The sequence below is a fragment of the Spinacia oleracea genome, chromosome 5 (genome assembly GCF_020520425.1).
Source record: "Spinacia oleracea cultivar Varoflay chromosome 5, BTI_SOV_V1, whole genome shotgun sequence".
Lineage (NCBI taxonomy): Eukaryota > Viridiplantae > Streptophyta > Magnoliopsida > Caryophyllales > Amaranthaceae > Spinacia > Spinacia oleracea.
This window is the reverse complement of record NC_079491.1, coordinates 86,788,430-86,800,986: the sequence shown is the minus strand read 5'-3', so window position 1 is coordinate 86,800,986 and position 12,557 is coordinate 86,788,430.

Below are 12,557 nucleotides of genomic sequence, written 5' to 3'. Positions count from 1 at the left end.
TTAATTAAAAAATATGATTATTGCACGAGAGATATGAGTGTTAATTAAGTTATTTAGCACTTAATTTTAACTAAGGGACCATTTTTGGAAAACACTCTCTATAGTTGGGACCACCCTGACATAATCAAAAGTTGGGACCTTTTAAAGTAAATCGGCCATAGTTGGGACCGATAATATCAATTTTTCCTAGATCTTAATACCCAGTATGTACTAAGTTCCGCCATGGTCCATCATTGATGAATAATCTCAAATCTAAGTCATTAGAATTTGAATGTTATTTCTCAATAGAGAGATATGTGTGTGATACACATAGGACCAATTAAGTTTTACGTACTCCCACTAAACTTCTTATAAATCTATAAGAATCATGTACATTTTATGAAACTAAATACTTATTAGCTTCACTAAAATACAATTCCAATTCCCAATTGCTTGCTTAAATCTGTACTTAGATTTTATAAGCTGCTTTCCTTTTCAAGCATTTATTTGGATCCACAAATCCTATGACATACCATGTACATAGTTTATTCCAACATTTGATTGAGGAATACGTTTTGTCATCCAATTGCTATATGTACCAATATGCAATCATTGCTTGAATTATAGACTTGAGAATTACGATTATGCATGAGGTTTCAACACAATCCACACCTTGAATTTGCTTGTAACCTTTTAGCAACTAATCTAGCTTTGTGTTGTGAACACAATTTCATGTTTGATGATTTTTATCCTTAAAACAAACTTGCAACCAATAGGTGTGAACCTATTCTTGCAAATCAACAAAATTTCAATTTTGTCATCAAAACATTGAGTATGTTTTATGGCCTCTAACCATTTAAAACATTTGAGTCTATATATGGCCTCTAACCATTTTAGGGAATCTAGGTTTCGTCATAGCTTTCTTACAAGTCACAAACTCATTAATCTACATGATAATAGTTTGACTGCAAGTTGTAGGTTTCTTCACTATCTAATAGAAGAATCTCATAGTTTCATTGACCAGAACTCTATGTTTCTTTACTATCTAATAGAAGAATCTCATAGTTTCAGTGATTTGAACTCTATGCCTACTTGGGTATAGAACATCAAACAATAGAATATCAATAGCCACTTGAAAGTCCTTTGAATATCCTGTTCTCCTTGAAGCACTTGTAAAGTCTTCTAAGAGATGTCTATTCTTTAAAGCCACTTCTAAAGTCCTTAAAGAATAAGTTCGGATTTTCTGAAGCACTTCGAAAAGCCTCCGGAATGTCCATTTATGTTTGTTGTTCGCCTCGAAGACTTTCGAGGTCTATTTTCTCCCACTTGTCATTTTGGAAACGAATCTCCAAAAGGACATTATTTCGAGCAAACAAACATTATGTTCTCAAAAATTCGTGGTAGAAACAATACTCTTGTGTCTCATTTGAATAAATCACAATGAAACATATATCTATACTTGGGCCTTAGTTTGTTGAATAACAAACACTAAGCTCCCACTGAGTTTTGCAACTCTCTAGATATATTTTATGAAAAGTTATTCTGAAATTACTTTTCAATAGCTTTGACGAATTTGGTTTAGTTTGGTGGTAGTTGAGCATTTTGTTTTAGAAATTATAGGAAAATTCTTTATGATTCATCATTAATCGAATCAAGTACTAATTGACTTTGATTATTCCAACTAAGATATGCCATATCTTATGGACCTAGATTGTGAAATTACAACACACAATCATTGATGATCATATTTGGTCTCAAGTAATCATGATCTAACCTAGATCTTTATGATTTCTTGCCAAGTGGATTTTATACTTCTGAATCTTTGAACTAGCCAAACAGATTCAACTTATATCACATTTGAGTAAATAAACCTATATTCACTCAAATCCATGTGAAATAATAAAGTTATAAAATCTTTCTTTAGCTTTGAACTCTATTGTCTAGGCATTCTAACAATAGTTCGTATCTTTTGTTACTTTCAACAAGTAAGACTAGCTTGTCTTAAATTGATCTAGAAATCAATCAACTTTCAAAAGTCCATCAAAATAGAGCTTATGAATGTTAACTTGTTGATATGGTCTAAGCAACAATGCTAAAGGTTAGTGGAACTCAAATCAAGAGATTGATTTGAACCTAGTAAAGTTTTTATTTAAAGAGTTGTTTGTTTTTAATCAAGCATATTGACTCAACCCGTAAATGACCATTTCATTCAAATAAACAAACAAACATTTGTTTTTGTTTTTCTTGAATGTGAGTCTTTCTATGTTTGAAGCAGAAATTTGGGTATGCTGATTATGGAACAAAATAGCCATTAAGTTCCAGCCTTTGAAAGGACTTAAAACAAACTAGATGACCCTATAACTAATGTAGCATTGCCATGCTTCATTTCCCACTTGTAGGTCATTAGTGTATCCTAGCTTCCATTGTTTGAGTTATTACCGAAGTAAGAACCTCAAGCGGTATATGATACCAAGGAAGTTTGATTGCTAGGTCACTTTTCTTTAAACATAAACTTATAGGTAGAAACGGAATCGTAAACTCCTTTCATTTGTTCCTTGTTTTCCTATTTCTTGTACCCTTTCTTATAGTTTTAAGAATTGAATTCTTTAGTGTTGACTTTTATACTTTGTTAGACATGTCCAATGTCACCAACAAGGTTCTTTCCATTTAATTTATGTTGAACATTCTGTTTCAACTAGATGATCTTACCAGAAGCTTCTAAAGTTCTCTAAGCATCGATCTATTCGAATGTCTAGGGACTAGACTCATTCGAGAATTAAATAGACAAAGATATTAGGTTGTTAACCATTGGTAAAGTTGAGCGTTTTAAGCTCAATGCTTTATGATCTCAAAACTACAGTGTATTTTGAATTCACAAGCACCAATTGGTTTGCCATTCGATTTTGATATTCGAAAACAACCATAAAAGTCGCTAAAAGAAACGTACATTTTAAATTGCTCATTTTCTCTCATTTCCGTGAATCGTTCTTGGATTCACTACCAATCGAAGAAATTTACTGTTACCTTTCTAAAAGGATTTACCGCAGTGCAAGATATTTAATTATAAACAATAATTAAAACATACATTGAAGCATACAAAGTCTAAACATTTATCATGAATAATAACTTGAAAATGAAAGCAATCATGCAATTTAAACAAGTCATTAGCATTTTATTCGAATTATGTGTTCCGGCAGATGTGAATAAAATGATTCCAAGATCCTAAAATCATTGAAGAACTAAGCACAGTTTGTCAACTTAATCCTAAAACATCTTAGGTAAGCAAAAGCCTTTTGCTAATAGTCTAGAAACTATTCTTGGTTGATAGGTACGTCTAAGAACTTATTAGGTAAACCTATCGATTTTGCCACGACATAAAAGGACTCCTTACTTATACCGTTGAGTTTCACCAAAACTAACATGTACTCACAATTATTTGTGTACCTTGCCCCTTTAGGACCAATAAGTAACACCTCGCTGAGCGAAAACTATTACTAGATTGATGTAAAGGATATCCAAGCAAGTGTATATTTTGGCATGGCACCTTTTAACTCAATTTTTAAGTTTGGAACTTAAGGCTCTTACTATGTTGGTTAGATTTTAAGTGAACTAAAATCCTTAATCATGCAACATAATCAAGACGTAATCTCATGCATTTTAAGACATATTTAAAAGCAATAAATAACTTAAAACATGCATAAGATAAATGTGATCTAGTATGGCCCGACTTCATCTTGAAGCTTTAACTTCAAAGTCCATCTTGAAAATCTCCGTGGGAGGCACCATTTTCTTCAAATAGGATAAGCTATAATTAAAACTAATTACAACTATTTGATGGTACGCAGACCATATTTGAATTGAAAAACAACTTTGGTAGTTTAGACCAATTACATTCAAATTAATGGTACGCAGACCATATTTTCTATCCTATTTGGGCCATACTAGTCACTTCATAACCTGCAAAACAGTACATATACAATATATACCATTCACCCATTCATTATCATGAATGGCCCACATAGCTGGTTAGTAAAACACATTATGCATCACATAAACATTTGCATCAATTAATCAAGGGCACCAATAATCTACAAATTATTCAGTCCTTATTAATTCTAATCAAGTTGTTTTAACCTTAAGGATTTGTAGACCTAATCAAGAGTATATGACTAAAAAGGGCTCCCACTTAAACCAATAAATTCATATGCTTTACTAATTTTAAACATAAAAATGTATTTCTAGTCTAACCGGAAACATACAAATTTTATTAAAATTTAAAGCTCATATAAATTTATAATTGAATCCAAAAATTTTAATTTAATTTCAGTCGTATTTAAATTAATTCATGATTTTAATTTTAGTAAAATAATTAGAATAAATAAAATTTATTATAATTACAATATTCAAAATTAAAATCCAAGAAAATAATTTAAATTATTAATTTTAAAATTAATTAAAATTACGTAAACTGAAAATTTCAAATTAAAATTTCAAAACGATCTAATCGCAACGCAACAATCCCACGCATCGCACGCCCATGGGCAACACGCACACAGCCATCGCTGGCCATGTGCGCGCAGCCCATGCGCTGCCTCGCATTGCTGCTGCTCACCATCGCAAGGCATCACGCGAGCTGGTGCTCGCTGCGCGCGCCAGCGCTCGACGCACGAGCATGCTGCCGCAGCCCATCGCTGGGCGCAGCGCTCGTCGCACGTCGCAATAGCGAGCTGCTTGCCATCGCTGGGCGCAGCGCTCGTCGCACGTCGCAACAAGCACTCGCACGCCATCGCTGGGCGCAGCGCTCGTCGCACGCACAACAAGCACTCGCACGCCATCGCTGGGCGCAGCGCTCGTCGCACGCACAATAGCGCTCGCTGCGCGCGAGCGATTGATGTTTGGCGCAGCACTCGTGGCACGCGAGCTTACGCTCGCTGCGCGCGAGGCTTCGCACGCTTGCGCGAGGCAGTGCGCGCTGTGGCGCAGCTCGCTTGCTGCCCACACGCGACTGCTCGTGCCTTGCTCTCGCCCTCGCCCATTCGCCCTTGCACACAGCCCACGACACAAGGCAGGGCTGCTGCCTTGTGCTCGTGCACCATGGCCTTGCTCATTGCATTCGTACCGCATGGGCGACGAGCTCCCTTGCTCGTCGTCTCATGCCCGCACTATACAACACCCCTTAAGGGTAACACGTAGCGTCCATTGCTTTGTGCGTGCAAGTTATAGGAGCGAATCGCATAAAAATTTAAAATTTATATTCAAAATTAATGACAAATTAATAAATAATATTAATTTCATAATTTTAGGGCGAAAAATCGAAAATTTATTATTCAATTGATTTCCGATTAACATGGATTCAAGTCTAGGTCATAAAAATTTAAAATTTAACATAAATTTACAATTTTTATGGTGGTTTTTAATCATAGGTATTAAGGTATCTAATTAAATTATAACTAATTATGAAAATCAAATTAATTCTAAGTTATTCCAATTTTCAACAAATTAATCATAACTACAAATTAGATTGCATAATTAACAAGGCTAGGCATTCAAACTTGTTAAACATATACAGTAGGTCAATCAAAAATTCAAGATTTATCAACAAGAATCGCAAATATTTAATTTAACATCTTAAATTTACGAAATTTTGCATTCGAAAAACTAAAACCTCCGAAAAGTCATAGTTAGGCTTCGAATTTGAGAATTCTGGGTTCGGCCGAAAAAGATTATTTTTGTCAAAATTTTAGAATGCCTTTTACATGCGGAATTGACACAAAAATCACTCGATTTAGATGAGTAACGAAGAAACTGCCGAAAAACTGCGTACGTATAATTAAATAAACGCAATTTGCAATTAATTAACAATTACGAAAATTAATCACCCCTTTTAATTCTTGCAAATTTGTAATATTTAACCATGTTCATGCAATTTAGATTATGAAAATAATAAGAGGCTCGTGATACCACTGTTAGGTTATGATACATATGACAATTCATAAATCATGCGGAAAAACCATAAAGCCAGGAAAACATATTATTTACACATAATCATTTAGCATAGTTTAGATGCATACTCTTTGTTGCGTGCCTTCCCTAGCTGCGCCCGAACCGAACAAGAACAAGTCTTTAGGACTCCAAGTGTCGTCCCTCCGTAGATAGTCCACAGCACGTCCGGATCCGCCTTAAGCTTGACCAACTAGGATCGCCCTTAAGGTACTTAGAATTTTCGGCACTTATTAGGCAATTGTATGACTGAATTTTTGCTCTCAAAAATCACTTTGAATACTTGAAATCTCGATATAAATTGTGAGCATTGATCACCTATTTATAGGACATGGGTATCGGATATTAGAATCCTACTAGGAAACGATTTAGTGAATCTGAATTAATCTAAAATTCAATCACTTAATTTATCTAGTAGACTTAGGAAATTAATCTTTATACGAATCCTAACCGATCAAGGTTTCGTACGCAAGCACAAACACACACGCAGGCGCAGCAACCCACGAGGGGCGCCGTGCGCGCGCGCGCGCTGAGCCTAGGCCCAGCAAGTGCTCGCAGCCCACGAGGGGCGCGCGCCTGCTGGCCTTGCTCTCGCGTTTGGGCTTTGCTTGCTTTGGTCGCGCGCGGGCTTTTCTAGGCGTTGGGCCTAGCTTCGTGCTAGGCCTTGCGTCTAGCAAGCTCGTCCGATGTTTATTCGTACGATGCGCTTCCGATTAAATTCCCGATTCCGGAATTCATTTCCGATACGAACAATATTTAATATTTCCGATTCCGGAATCAATTTCCGTTTCGAACAAATATTTAATATTTCCGTTTCCGGAATTATTTTCCGATTCCGATAATATTTCCGATTCTGACAATATTTCCGTTTCCGGCAATATTTCCGATTCCGGCAATATTTCCATTTCCGATAATATTTTCCGATACGTACCATGTTTCCGTTTCCGGCAACATCTACGACCACTAGTAGAAAAAACCCTTATTGCAGTGGGCTTTTAGACCCCTGTTGCAGCGTACATCGTATGCTGCAACTGGGGGGCCTGCAACAAGTCTGAACTTGTTGCAGCGTACATTGTTCGCTGCGAAAAGTGCTTTTTTGCAGCGTACATTTATATGTACGCTGCAACAAGTGTGTAAAATTTGGCCAAAATCTAGACTTGTTGCAGCGTACAAATTGGTGTACGCTGCAAAAAACCCATTCTGTTGCAGCGAACATCTCTTTGTACGCTGCAACAGGTAATGATTTTTGCTAAATTTTACACCCTTGTTGCAGCGTACATATATATGTACGCTGCAACAAAGAGCTTTAGGCGGAAATTTTTTAATTTATTTAGGGATATCTGGAGTGCCTTGCACACAAATATAGAAACCTGTCACATCAATAATAATATCGCTAATAATATCGCAACCTGTATAACAATTATAAAAACAATAACTGGTGTTTTGTATATTATATATCCCAAAACAAAGTTCATGTAGTACATTCAAAAATATGTACGTTCCAATTTCAACGTACGCATACATTTTAATATAAAAGATTGTTCTATAACATCTAAGCCAACTCGATCAAACGCGCTCAGGCCAATAATAAATACTTTCTGGTAAAAAACTTAGCCCATTCCTCAAGAACCACATCAATTTCCTCACTAGCATAAGGCGCATTCCTCGTAGTATAGACCTTCAAAAACAAAAATTTGATGGGAGCATTAGATTAAATGTCATTTTAGTCTAAGTATGACATATAACGACCCAATGAGCCTTAAATGTGCATAAATATATTGGAATGAGTATTGAAAACTTTAAAACTAAGCATATTAATCATGTAATAAGTTTGAAATAAGTCCTTAGGTTCTTTAGTTCAAAGTTGGAACGAAAATGTCATTTTAGTCTAAATATGACCTATAACGACCCAATGAGACTTAAATGTGCGTAAATAGATTGGAAGGAGTCTTGAAAACTTAAAACTAACCATATTAATCATGTAAAGGGTTTAAAATGAGTTTTTAGGTTCCTTAGTACAAGGTTAGGAGCAAAAATGTCTCATTTTAGCCTAAATATGACCTATAACGACCAAACAAGTCTCAAATGTGCATAAATAGATCGGATTGAGTCTTGAAAAGTTCAAAATAATCATATGAATCATATAATAAGTTGGAAATTAGTTCCTAAGTTCGTTAGTTCAAAGTTGGGAGCGAAAATGTCATTTTAGCCTAAATATGACCTATAACGGCCAAAGAAGTTTCAAATGCGCATAAATAGATTGGATTAAGTCTTGGAAAGTTGAAACTAATCATATGAATCATGTATTTAAGTTTGACATGAGTTTTTAGGTTCGTTAGTTCAAAGTTGGGAACGAAAGTGACATTTTAGCCTATATATGACCTATAACGGCAAAAGAAGTCTCGAATGTGCAGAGATAGATTGGAACTAGTGTTGGAAATTTAAAACTAATCATATTAATCATGTAATAAGTTTGAAATGAATCCTTAGGTTATCTAGTTATGAATTGGGAGCGAAAATGACTTATTTTAGCCTAACTATGACCTATAACGACCAAAGTCTCAAATGTGCATAAATAGATTGGATTGAGTCTTGGAAACTTAAAACTAATCATATGAATCATGTTATAAGTTTGAAATTAGTTCTTAAGTTCGTTAGTTCAAAGTTGGGAGCGAAAATGTCATTTTAGCCTAAATATGACCTATAACGGCCAAAGAAGTCTCGATTGTGCATAAATAGATTGGATTAAGTCTTGGAAAGTTAAAACTAATCATATGAATCATGTAGTAAGTTTGAAATGAGTTCTTAGGTTCGTTAGTTCAAAGTTGGGAGCGAAAATGTCATTTTAGCCTAAATATGACCTATAACGATCCAATTATCCTTAAATGTGAATAAATAGATTGAAACGAGTATTGAAAACTTAAAACTAAGCATATTAATCATGTAATAAGTTTGACATGAATCATTAGCTTATCTAGTTCAAAAATGGGAGCGAAAATGCCTTATTTTAGCCTAAATATGACCTATAACGACCAAACAAGTCTCAAATGTGCATAAATAGATTGGATTGAGTCTTGGAAACTTAAAAATAATCATATGAATCATGTTATAAGTTTGAAATTAGTTCTTAAGTTCGTTAATTTAAAGTTGGGAGCGAAAATGCCATTTTAGCCTAAATATGACCTATAACGGCCAAAGAAGTCTCGAATGTGCATAAATAGATTGGATTTAGTCTTGGAAAGTTAAAACTAATCATATGAATCATGTAGTAAGTTTGAAATGAGTTCTTAGGTTCGTTAGTTCAAAGTTGGGAGCGAAAAAATGTCATTTCAGCCTAAATATGACCTATAACGATCAAATTATCTTTAACTGTGCATAAATAGATTGAAAAAAGTATTGAAAACTTAAAACTAAGCATATTAATCATGTAATAAGTTTGAAATTAGTACTTAGGTTATCTAGTTCAAAATTGGGAGCGAAAATGCCTTATTTTAGCCTAAATATGACCTATAACGACCAAACAAGTCTCAAATGTGCATAAATAGATTGGATTGAGTCTTGGAAACTTAAAAATAATCATATGAATCATGTTATTAATTTGAAATGAGTTCGTAAGTTCGTTAGATCAAAGTTGTGAGTGAAAATGTCATTTTAGCCTAAATATGACCTATAACGGCCAAAGAAGTCTCGAATGTGCATAAATAGATTGGATTAAGTCTTGGAAAGTTAAAACTAATCATATGAATCATGTAGTAAGTTTAAAATGAGTTCTTAGGTTCGTTAGTTCAAAGTTGGGAGCGAAAATGTCATTTTAGCCTAAACATGACCTATAACGATCCAATTATCCTTAAATTTGCATAAATAGATTGGAACGAGTATTGAAAACTTAAAACTGAGCATATTAATCATGTAATAAGTTTGAAATGAGTCCTTAGGTTATCTAGCTAAAAATTGGGAGCGAAAATGCCTTATTTTAGCCTAAATATGACCTATACCGACCAAACAAGTCTCAAATGTGAATAAATAGATTGGATTGAGTCTTGGAAACTTAAAACTAATCATATGAATTATGTTATAAGTTTGAAATGAGAAAACTCTACATAGAAAACTCAAACTCCACATAGAAATAAAATCAGTTTAATAATTGTGTTTGCGAGGGGGTATTTCACAAGCAGGAGATGACTAGTTTGCATGATGTATAAGGCTAATTATAATTATGGTAAATAAAAAGCAATTTAAAGACATACCAAGTCATCTGTCAGCATGTCCACCTTTTTCACTTCCTTGGAAAAAAACCAACGGTGACTGCATATTTTAAGCAAATTACAATTAGTACATGAAAGCTATTGACGGATAGACATACAACGACACTGTAAGTGCGAATAAAATTAGTTATTAGTGTCACTGATGTATTCGCCTAGCTAAGGAGATGCAAGACGGACAGCAAACCACCATAGGGTTATAGGGGAAATAGCATAAAGTAGCAAGAATATAAGCACGCACTTACTGTTCATCTTTGTAAACACGGTAAAATTTCTCTACATGTTGTCGTTGACCAATAACTTGAGCGATTTATATACTAATCAGTTGAGTCGTCCAATAAATCTCAACAAGAAGAGAATAAAGTGGAAAACCACTTTTGCATGAACCCTATAGAATCATCAACAATAAGCCAAGGAAAGGCTCATATGAGCGCAAAAGAGGGAATTACAAATTCACATAACAAGAGACCATAAGCTAACCTACTGAAACTATCATAAACATCTGATTATTTCACATCTCGACATGAAATGGATATTGGATTCAAGAAACTAGCTATTAATACCATCAAACTAAAAGAGATCCTAAAAACAAAACAAACAAAACAGATTAATAGATCCCCTAACATTAATATATACTAAATCCTTCACAAATCCAAGGACGGAGTAGAGAATAATGTAGCTAACTTCTAACCTAACTTACTGCACAGAGAATAAATCACTGTTTCAGATTAGCAATTATGGAATACATAAATAAGTTACAGAGATAACTAATTATAGTACCAGTATATATTCTGTATACTGCAGACTCTACAGACAAAAGATAAATTGATGTTTGTGATGCAGCAAGTCAGCAACTACCCCTTTCAATAGACAATAGTGTTTCCTTAAATATAGAAACAACACAAAAATGGAACTTAAATAACCATTAAAAAATCCAAATCCTTGACACCAACCACCCCTCGCCTCAACCTTCCTCTTGATGAAAATAATTCATGCATGACCCCTTCCCCAAGACCCCTTCATTTGTCCATCATTCTAGCTATTAATTTGTCGTCACTGCCACTTAAATGTTGTTGCAGGTAGATTGAACATAAAAAATGGAGAATGAATATAACCATCTAAATCAGAGTAATTACTTGGTCATTGACGATGTACTGAACTTCCATAAGTACAGGTGATCGAAATTTTTTCACGATGATAAAAATTGTATTCTGCAGTCTGCTTGTTTCAAACATCTTAAGCGCATTCTTCTTCACTTAATTATCACTTCAGGAAGACAGGGAGATTGCATTGCTAACAACTGTTTTATGGCTCGGGAATATATCATTTCAAGTAACTAACAATGAAAACCACGTAGAAGCTAACAACAGTTTTATGGCCCTGGAATGTATCATTTCAAGTTCTACCAATGATTTATTGCTTTGTAGTATGCATCATTTTATCCCGAGTATGAAAAAATAAGTTATAATATTGAGTGTTCTACAGCTCCAATTGCTAATATGAGTTGCATATCTGTTCTAGTGTATTTTAATTTCACCAGCTTCTCATATGGAAGCTACTTGTCAATTTAGTTGTAAATTTTTTTCATAGCTGCCTTGTTTATAGCTTTAACTCAAATTCATGACTCATTGATTCATGACTCAATTAGAGGAAAAAGAGAAAATTCTGAATACAATTAGAACGAATTGAACAACTAGCAAAAAAAAAAAAAAATTGTACAAACCCTAATTCTGAAAACGAAAATCAAAAGGGGACAGGAAGAGAATTACTTGTTGTGGCGATTAGATTGACGGCCGAGCAAGCACCGAAGAACAGACCGTTCTTTCTTGGAACCACCGTCCGAGCTAGCTGAGTTTTCAGCGACTATGTCAGTCATGGTTCAGCGCGGAGAACATACAGGACGCGACGGGTGGCGAGGAAGCGAGGAAAGACACTCACCGGCGAGGAGAGTGACGGCGGATCCGAGCAAGCTGAGTTCGACGGCGGCGCAGGACCGGGCAAGCTCTGAGTTCGACGACGACGGAGGGAATTGAAAACTGAGGGAAGAGTTGAGCGCGGGGAACTCCAAAGTTTTGAGAGAGGCATTTTGGTTAAATAAAATCATTAATCAACAATAATATTATTGCAGCAAATAAATTTTGTTACACGGACTTATTGCAGGGTACAATGACATGTACGCTGCAACAGTATATAGCTATTGCAGGGGGCTTTTAATATGTACGCTGCAAAAAACTCTTTTGCAGGGGGCATTTAATTTGTACGCTGCAATAACCCTTTAAAGGGTTTGACCCGCGTTGACCTACTGCTTGTTGAAGC